Source organism: Schistocerca serialis, chromosome 5 (genome assembly GCF_023864345.2).
Source record: "Schistocerca serialis cubense isolate TAMUIC-IGC-003099 chromosome 5, iqSchSeri2.2, whole genome shotgun sequence".
Lineage (NCBI taxonomy): Eukaryota > Metazoa > Arthropoda > Insecta > Orthoptera > Acrididae > Schistocerca > Schistocerca serialis.
This window is the reverse complement of record NC_064642.1, coordinates 536739779-536749840: the sequence shown is the minus strand read 5'-3', so window position 1 is coordinate 536749840 and position 10062 is coordinate 536739779. Positions and strand designations below refer to the sequence as shown.

The window sequence follows — 10062 nt, the reverse complement described above, 5'->3', positions numbered from 1 at the left end:
GTTGGAGGTGACCTGCGATGGCAGTCACTAAACAGATTGGTGGATTCTGGGGTACCAGTTTGACCCTCGGACTTGTTGGTGCTGGGTGAAGGACCTATTGTGTGTGGTCCTGTTGAATGACCCTGACTGATTTTGATGACTGCACCATCAGGTGATGACTGAGCTATGAAGCTCCTCCAGACCATATGACAAAGGCCCAGTCTGGCAGTTGCTTACCTGGTGCCCCTTGCTGGCTGGCGGACTCTCTTTATAAGCGTACGGATCAGACACCTTGTAGTGGAGACGCCCCAGGCCTCAAGTAGTCACCCTGTCGTAGATCTAAAAGTGGCATCCAAGATTTCTGTAACACAGCTGGTTGCCAAACAGTGGGCGTCCAACATACTTGGCCATGGTTGGTGTAAAGCAGAAACAACTGCTTGAAGGAATTGGTAGTGGTTAAGAGGTCATCAGACAGTGACCTGGAAGGTGTGGCTAATGGTGTTGCATTATATACAGATCAAAGAAGGGAGCAGAGCTACAGGAAGGCTGTAGGAATTGGTAAATTTTGTGAATGTTTTTCTGGTATTGCAGGTAAATTACAACAAAATCTTTCTAAAAATTTGTAGAAGCTCAGCGTATACTTTCCTTTTGGCTACTCACAGAATTCTTCGGATGAGCTAATTTGACCACTGACAGCACCACTTAATGTTAATTCTAAAATGAAAATTTACCACTCGTTACAAACCTCCTTTTCTTTTTTGACGACTTCCATTTCTAATCTCTTTCATAACATTCTCATTATTTAAAGCACAAGTTATTCTTTTGTAGTTGTAACTACGTCTGATATATCTGATAACCGCTATGAAATCTCTTCCAACTCCGACATGTGACTTTACTGATCCCAAACTCAGCCCTTTCTTCCGCTTATACTTCACACATTTCCAGCAGTGCTCCACCCTTATCAGTTTTGCGATGAACTGTGGCGAAATTTCTTCCATCATTCCCTTATGTTTTCAGCAACAGAAAATCCATATGGCAGCAGCACTCTTGTCAGTGGATGATAACACTATTTACAATAAAGTCGTTGTGAAAACTTTTTCTAAAGCAAAGCTATTTCCGATAATGAATACAAGCCGAAGCAATGATTTAAAATTTGTACCAAGGGCAGGATTCGAACCAAGGTCGACTGCTCACTAGGCAGAGCGCTAACTACTGCCCCACCTGGCACTGTAACTGATGCTGCTACACTGATTACCCTACTACATTTCCCTCCCTGATACAAACTCCAAATCACGTCTCAGCCCATCTTGATGTGCTCTGGCCTTGGTACAAATTTTAATTCGTTGATTTGGGCTGTATTCATTATCATACATAAGGTTGAGACTTAATAAGTTGTCGAACATAAATTTCATCTGTATAATGTCATTTCTATCGTGTTCGTAAAAACTAACTTAATAATTATGGAAAGAAAATATGCATACTCACTAACGAGAACCGAGCGAGGTGGCGCAGTGGTTAGCACACTGGACTCGCATTCGAGAGGACGACGGTTCAATCCCGTCTCCGGCCATCCTGATTTAGGTTTTCCGTGATTTCCCTAAATCGCTTCAGGCAAATGCCGGGATGGTTCCTTTGAAAGGGCACGGCCGATTTCCTTCCCCATCCTTCTCTCACCCGAGATTGCGCTCCGTCTCTAATGACCTCGTTGTCGACGGGACGTTAAACACTAATCTCCTCCTCCTCCACTAACGAGATGAGCGAACAAAGCAGGAATCTCGAGTACTTTCTGGGGAAATGTTTCAATTCATGCGGTCTATCGTTGCTTTCTTTCGACCCGCCAAGTTAGCCGAGAGCGCTACTGTCCTGTTTCCTGGACTCAGGTAGACGCGCCGGCCCCGGATCGAATTCGCCTGGCGGATTACCGACGTCGGCCGGTGTTCCAGCAAGCCAGAATGTGGTTTTTAGGCGGTTTTCCACATCCCGCTAGGTAAATACCGGGCTGGTCCCCATGTTCTGCCTCAGTTACATGCCTTGCATAAAACCGAACACGTTCGCACTATTCTATGGATTACACTAGACACAGACAGCTGGGGTACACTAATTCCATCCCAGTGGGTACGGGTTGGCGGCAGGAAGGGCATCTGGCCACCCCTTAAAATTAACCTTGCCAAATCCGTTCCCAGCCGTGCCGACCCTGACCGCGGGACAAAGGCATCAGCAAAAGAAGAAGAAGAAGAAGAAGAATCCAGAATGAGATTTTCACTCTGCAGCGGAGTGTGCGCTGATATGAAACGTCCTGGCAGATTAAAACTGTGTGCCCGACCGAGACTCGAACTCGGGACCTTTGCCTTTCGCGGGCAAGTGCTCTACCAACTGAGCTACCGAAGCACGACTCACGCCCGGTACTCACAGCTTTACTTCTGCCAGTACCTCGTCTCCTACTTTCCAAACTTTACAGAAGCTCTCCTGCGAACCTTGCAGAACTAGCACTCCTGAAAGAAAGGATATTGCGGAGACATGGCTTAGCCACAGCCTGGGGGTATGTTTCCAGAATGAGATTTTCAGTCTGCAGCGGAGTGTGCGCTGATATGAAACGTCCTGGCAGATTAAAACTGTGTGCCCGACCGAGACTCGAACTCGGGACCTTTGCCTTTCGAGGGCAAGTGCTCTACCAACTGAGCTACCGAAGCACGACTCACGCCCGGTACTCACAGCTTTACTTCTGCCAGTACCTCGTCTCCTACCTTCCAAACTTTACAGAAGCTCTCCTTGGAAGGTAGGAGACGAGGTACTGGCAGAAGTAAAGCTGTGAGTACCGGGCGTGAGTCGTGCTTCGGTAGCTCAGTTGGTAGAGCACTTGCCCGCGAAAGGCAAAGGTCCCGAGAAGAAGAATCGTTGCTTTCTTATGATCGCTTGGTAATATGCAAAATGTCTAATTATTTACGTGACATAGAGGTCTTGCGAAACACAGCTCTCCGCTCGTCCATGAGATCCAACGCGTTGTAGACAACGGCGCCTAAGTTGATACCATGTTCCATGGCTTCAGAAACACCATCATTACAAAAAATGTTCAAATGTGTGTGAATTCCTAAGGGAACAAACTGCCGATTTCGTCGGTCCCTAGACTTACACACTAATTAAACTAACTTAACGCTAAGGACAACACTCACACCCATGCCCGAGGGAGGACTCGAACCTCCGGCGGGAGGGGCCGCACGATTAGTGACATGGCGCCTCTAACCGCGTGGCCACTCCGCGCGGCGCCGTCATTACAGTTCTGCTCTGTCATTATTGAACAAGATATGTATACATAAAGTACCGGACCAGATTTGTGACTGGGTTAGCGACTTAGTTATAGATGGAACTCAACGCTTCGCTCTTAACGGAACACAACCTAAAAAATCAGGAAATTTCAGGGTTGCACCGGGGAAGTGTGATATGGCCGTCATTGTTTCCTGAAGCTCCATGAGGCTGTCGGCAGACAACGCAATTGTCTTTGGAAAGGTAACGAAGCCACAAGACAGCAGCTAATAGTAGGAGGACCTGCAGAGAATCGATTATTTTGGCACAGACTGGCAGTTGATTGTGATCATACTGCGCACAAATAGGAAGCGAAATCCACTGCTGTTCGAGTACACTATTGGCGACAAGTTACTGCAAACAGTAACTACCTTAAAATATATAGCAGTAACAATTCGGAACGATGAAATGCGAAATGATCACGTAAAACAAGTAGGAAGAGACAGAGAACATGCGACGAAAAACGGTTCGTTTCGTCGCGGTGTCGTTAAATTGCTGCAAGAGCGTTACGGAGATGCTGAACAAGCTCCAGTAGCAGACAAAACAGGAGGGGCGTTGTGCAACACGGAAGGATCTACAGCTGGAATTCTGAAAGCGTGTGTTTCGGGAAGAGTCGTGCAACATATTACTCCCTCCCACCTATGTCTCGCAAAGTGACCACAACGAGGAAATTATAGTAACTAGAGCTGATATGGAAGTTTATCGACAATAATTCTTCCCATGTGCCGCGGAGAAGGGCGAATGGAACAAGGGAGTGGGATAAAAAACCGTTGTACGAGAAGTAACTCCCTTCGATGTAGAGGCAGATCGGCTCTTGTGTACTACAGTGATTCGTTTGCGATCGTACGTATGAATACGTTCGGAATCGAAAGAAGAACACGAAACCTGGTATCGTCACTGAATCAGTTCTTCTAGAAATCAGTGCGACTGCCGAGTCTAATGCTCATATCGAACAGACTCATTTCGATCGAAGGCATCTTACAGTATAAGTGTGGAATCGAAGCCGATACTATCGTGTCATCTACGAAAATTGAATGTGCACTGCCACTCACCTCTCCTTACGGAAAGAATCAGCCGTAATCCAAAATACTTCCGAGAACCATGTTTTATTCCCTTTCTATAAAATACCACCAAAGTAAAGTTCTGTAACATTAATGAACGAAAAATATGACAACCATCGTTTGCAGTTTCAGCAAGAATCAAGTAAGGTAATAATAGCAAAATTAACCTCTGATGAATGGACTGGTAACTTACACAAGGGCATGCCTCAGACTACATTCCCCATGTTCTGAAAAATATTTCTGAATAGTTTGAGATGTCTCAGCGCGACTGCCGAGTCTAATGCTCATATCGAACAGACTCATTTCGATCGAATGTATCTTACTGTATAAATGTGGAATCGAAGCCGATACTGTGGTTACAGACTGTGGAGCAAATATAGCCAAGGCAGCGGTGTCTACGTTTTCTCGGCAAAAGCATTCGTATTTTACACGGTTTGTTCAAAAAATTCCGGAACATTCGTAATTTCGCGCCAACTGTGTGTTGGAGCGAAATGCAGTTGGCATCCATGCACACGCCTATGCTTAATATGTAACTGCTGGAAGTTTCATTAATGTATGTTTGTTAGTTATTGTTCAGTGCTGTATTGAGTAGAACGTTGTGTCGCACATTTGAGAATTTCGAGATGGCAGAGTTAGAGGAGCAAGGCGTCTTCATTAAATTTTGCGTGAAACTCAAGAAAACCTTTACAGAGACACTCCAAATGATGCAGAAAGCCTACGATGGTGAGTGCTTAAGCGGTGGTACTCGGTGTCCACACGAGTGGTTCACACGGTTTAAAAATGGCCGGACGGAATTAAGATGATCGTCGTTCAGGACGCCCTTCGACGTCTACCGACGATGGTCATGTGAAAAACGTCAAGGAAAATGCGCATGCTACTCGAAAAGAGACTGTCCTGGAGATTGCAGAAGAATGTAACATTTCAATTGGATCACGTCATGGAATCCTGACGCAGCATCTTGGAATGCATCGTACTGCCGCCAAGTTCGTCCAACGCGCCCGCACATTCATCCCTGTCATTGCGTGACTTTTGTACAAAAAACGAAATTACTGTGCTGCCTCATCCTCCGTAGTGCGCCCACCAAACCCTTCTACTACTACTACTACTACTACTACTATCATCCTCCGTAGTCTCCAGGCCAGGCCCCAGCGGACTTTTTTTTATTTCCAGAGTTCGAAACCTCGTTCAAAAGATGAACATTTGCAATGATAGACGAGATAAAAGAAAATTCGCATCAGGCGCTTCGCGCGATCCAGCAAGACGCATACAAAGACTGCTTCCGGAAGTGGAAACGGCGTTGGGAGAGGTACATCCATTGTGGAGGAGAGTATTTCGAAGGAGATCAAACTCAGTAACTAAAAGGCAACCGTAGAACAATTATGTGGACAAAGTTCCGGAATTTTTTGAACAGACCTCGTTTATATTTTGAGTGATTTTGGCTATCTATTTTTCATATATTTTAGTATAACTCTTTTTTTTATTTTTCCCACGATTTTTCTGTTTATATGTAAAATAACTTACAACTTTTTATTACTGCACCTGTTCCATTCCCAGATGGAGCGGGGGACGAGTGAATGCTTCTGCATCTCCGTACGAGCTTTTGTTTCCATAATTTTATTTGCATGATACTAAAAGAATAGACCCGTAGGGGGCTGATGAAGAACGTTCGTGGTATTTGCGCTGAAAGATGAGTCTTCTACTTCTCCAAGCATGTTTTTGAGAATATACTGCGTCCTGCTTAGAGTTCTGCCAATTGCAGTTTTTCAACTTTTCTGTCCCACTCTCAGCAGTGAAAATAGCCTACAACCACCCGCAGGAAGCCGACCGCTGTGACCGATCGTTTCTAGGCGCTTCAGTCCGGAACCGCGCCGCTGATACGGTCGCAGGTTCGAATACTGCCTCGGGCATAGATGTGTGTGATCTTATGAGGTTAGTTAGGTTTAAGTAGTTCTAAGTCTAGGGGACTGATGACCTCAGATATTAACTCCCATAGTTCTTAGAGCCATTTAAACCATTCTCAGGACCTTTCTCCTACTGATGATATTTACAAACCGGATAAACATTCCTGACTCATTGTAGGACGTACCTGTTGTTGTTGTTGTGGTCTTCAGTCAAGAGACTGGTTTGATGCAGCTCTTCATGGTACCTACATTCTTCTGAATCTGCTTAGTGTATTCATCTCTTGGTCTCCCTCTGCGACTTTTACCCTCTACGCTGCCCTCCAGTACTAAATTGGTGATCCCTTGATGCCTCAGAACATGTCCTACCAACCGATCCCTTCTTATAGTGAAGTTGTGTTACAAATTCCTCTTCTCCCCAATGCTATACAGTACCTCCTCATTAGTTACGTGATCCACCCACCTGTTTTTTTTTTTTTAAATGTTTGGGTGGGAAGATTTACTATCAGCGTTTGTAACAGCCGTAGGATGTATTAGATACACCGGGACGGATTTAAATCGAATTGTCATCAACATTGGCTAACTGGAAAAGGAAGAGAAATGTCAGGAGAAAATATACTTGAAATCTTGAAGTTTAATATCTTCGCCACAAGTGATAGACACGAAAACAATTTATATTGCTACGTATACGTCCATAGCATATTTCTTTCTTTAACATCACAGTTTTATTGGCGAATCAATGTTTTCAGTCGCTGGAAAAAAAAGTGTTACTTGAAGACCAGTTACATACTGTGTCAGCCTCTCGTCCTTGCAAAGCTCGTCGGAGTGCTCATCTGCTGCTTTAATTCGTTCTTTAGCGAATTTAGATATTCACAGACATTGAGTGTTTCGTGAAGTACACTATCCACCAAAAGTAACCGAGTACCTATTATTAGTTAACATTAATACGGCATGTACCCACCCCCATTTTTTATTACGTATTCGTGTAGTACGTAAAGAAATATGAATGTTTCAGTTGGGCCACTTTTTTCACTTTTTGATAGGTGGGACTGGGTTAGTCTCCGCTGGAGGCACTTTCAGTCAGCTGTGTGAATACCTTGGAGGAACGGTAGCCCGTTCTTCCTCAAGAGCTGCAACCAGAGAAGAAAGTGATATCGAACGCTGTGGTCTAGAGTCAAGTCGACGTCTACCTCATCCTAAAGGGGTCCCATTGGGTTCAGCTCGTGACTCTGGCCAGGCCAATTCTACACTTCTATTTGAGGAATGATATTGTCCACAAAGCATTGCTTCCCAGTTTCTGCTTTATGACAGAGCGCATTGTCATCCTGATACCAACAATCACTATTTCCGTGCTGTTCCTCTACTGTATGCAGTACACAGTGCTGTAAAATGTGTTCATATTCTTTCGCGTTTAACATTTTCTTAAGTTCAATAAGGAGGTCACACCGTAACCACGACAAACACATTTCGTTACGTCACTTCTTCCGTACTTCACTGTTGGCATGATGACAGGTAAAGTTCTCTAGCCACTCGCCAAACCCAAACCCTTCTATCGGATTGCCACAGGATTCAGCTTGATCATAACTCCAAATCACATTTTTCTAGTGTTACATCCAAAGCTCCAGACGACAGACAGCCAGATCGGTACCAAACGTTGTATACTGATAAAGTATCAACTAAAATTCCGTTATAGTTTGTGTTATGTGCTGTCGTCCAGAAGAACGTGCGTATACGGTGATTAATAAGTAACACCTGATCTACAGAGCACAGCCAAAGCGTAAGTGTGACGATGTAACGTGTAGGGCTCCCGTCTGGAAGCCGGTAAAGAGTAGTTTGTGGTATTAGGGGTCCCGGGTTGGAGCCTGGTCATGCCAATTTTTCTACTGAAGTATTTCTATATTATATGGGACAACATTTTCCTGACAAGTAAAAGGATTGTTCGGAGTTTACAGTATTGTTTCATTGGCTGTCTGTTTTCGCTTTCTTTATTTGAATGTAGCAGACATATAGAGTATACAGGGTGATCCATTGATAGTGACCGGGCCAAATATCTCACGAAATAAGCATCAAACGAAAAAACTACAAAGAACGAAACTCGTCTAGCTTGAAGGGGGAAATCAGATGGCGCTATGATTGGCCCTCTAGATGGCGCTACCGTAAGTGAAACGGATATCAACTGCGTTTTATTTAAATAGGAACCCCCATTTTTTATTACGTATTCGTGTAGTACGTAAAGAAATATGAATGTTTCAGTTGGACCACTTTTTTCGCTTTTTGATAGGTGGCGCTGTAATAGTCACAAACGTATAAGTACGCGGTATCACGTAACATTCTGCCAGTGCGGGCGGCATTTGCTTCGAGATATATTTTCCCGTGTTAAAATGGACCGTTTACCAATTGTGGAAAAGGTCGATATCGTGTTTATGTATGGCTACTGTGATCAAAATGCCCAACGGGCGTGTGCTATGTATGCTGCTCGGTATCCTGGACGACATCATCCGAGTGTCCGGGCCGTTCGCCAGATAGTTACGTTATTTAAGGAAACAGGAAGTGTTCAGCCACATGGGAGACGTCAGCCACGACCTGCAACAAATGATGATGCCCAAGTAGGCGTTTTAGCTGCTGTTGTGGCTAATCCGCACATCAGTAGCAGACAAATTGCGCGAGTATCGGGAATCTCAAAAACGTCGGTGTTGAGAATGCTACATCAACATCGATTGCACACGTACCATATTTGTATGCACCAGGAATTGCATGGCGACGACTTTGAACGTCGTGTACAATTCTGCCACTGGGCACAAGAGAAATTACGGGACGATGACAGATTTTTTGCACGCGTTCTGTTTAGCGACGAAGCGTCGTTCACCAACAGCGGTAACGTAAACCGGCATAATGTGCACTACTGGGCAACGGAAAATCCACGATGGCTGCGACAAGTGGAACATCAGCGACCTTGGTGGGTTAATGTATGGTGCGGCATTATGAGAGGAAGGATAATTGGCCCCATTTTATCGATGGCAATCTGAATGGTGCAATGTACGCTGATTTCCTACGTAATGTTCTACCGATGTTACTACGTTTCACTGCATGACAGAATGGCACTGAACTTCCAACATGATGGATGTCCGGCACATAGCTCGCGTGTGGTTGAAGCGGTATTAAATAGCATATTTCATGACAGGTGGATTGGTCGTCGAAGCACCATACCATGACCCGCGCGTTCACCGGATCTGACGTCACCGGATTTCTTTCTGTGGGGAAAGTTGAAGGATATTTGCTATCGTGATCCACCGACAACGTGTGACAACATGCGTCAGCGCATTGTCAATGCATGTGCGAACATTACGGAAATCGAACTATTCTCTGTTGAGAGGAGTGTCGTTACACGTATTGCCAGATGCATTGAGGTTGACGGACATCATTTTGAGCATTTATTACATTAATATGATATTTACAGGTAATCACGCTGTAATAGCATGCGTTCTCAGAAATGATAAATTCACAAAGGTACATGTATCACATTGGAATAACCGAAATAAAATGTTCAAACGTACCTACGTTCTGTATTTTAGTGTGAAAATCCTACCTGTTACCAACTGTTCGTCTAAAATTGTGAGCCATATGTTTGTGACTATTACATCGCCATCTATCACAAAGCGAAAAAAGTGGTCCAACTAAAGCATTCATACTTCTTTACGTACTACGCGAATATGTAATAAAAATGGGGGTCCCTATTTAAATAAACGCAGTTGATATCCGTTTGACCTATTGCAGCGCCATCTAGCGGGACAACCATAGCGCCATCTGGTTTCCCCCTTCAAGCT

The 10062-nt window shown here is 44.5% G+C and overlaps 1 non-coding gene across 1 annotated transcript; it reads right to left on the bottom strand.

Moving 5' to 3' along the window:
* Positions 1 to 2595: 2595 nt before the first annotated feature.
* Positions 2596 to 2670, bottom strand: Trnas-cga (transfer RNA serine (anticodon CGA)). The gene has a single exon. It is a non-coding gene; the product is annotated as a tRNA-Ser (tRNA).
* Between the last annotated feature and the right edge of the window lie 7392 nt (positions 2671 to 10062).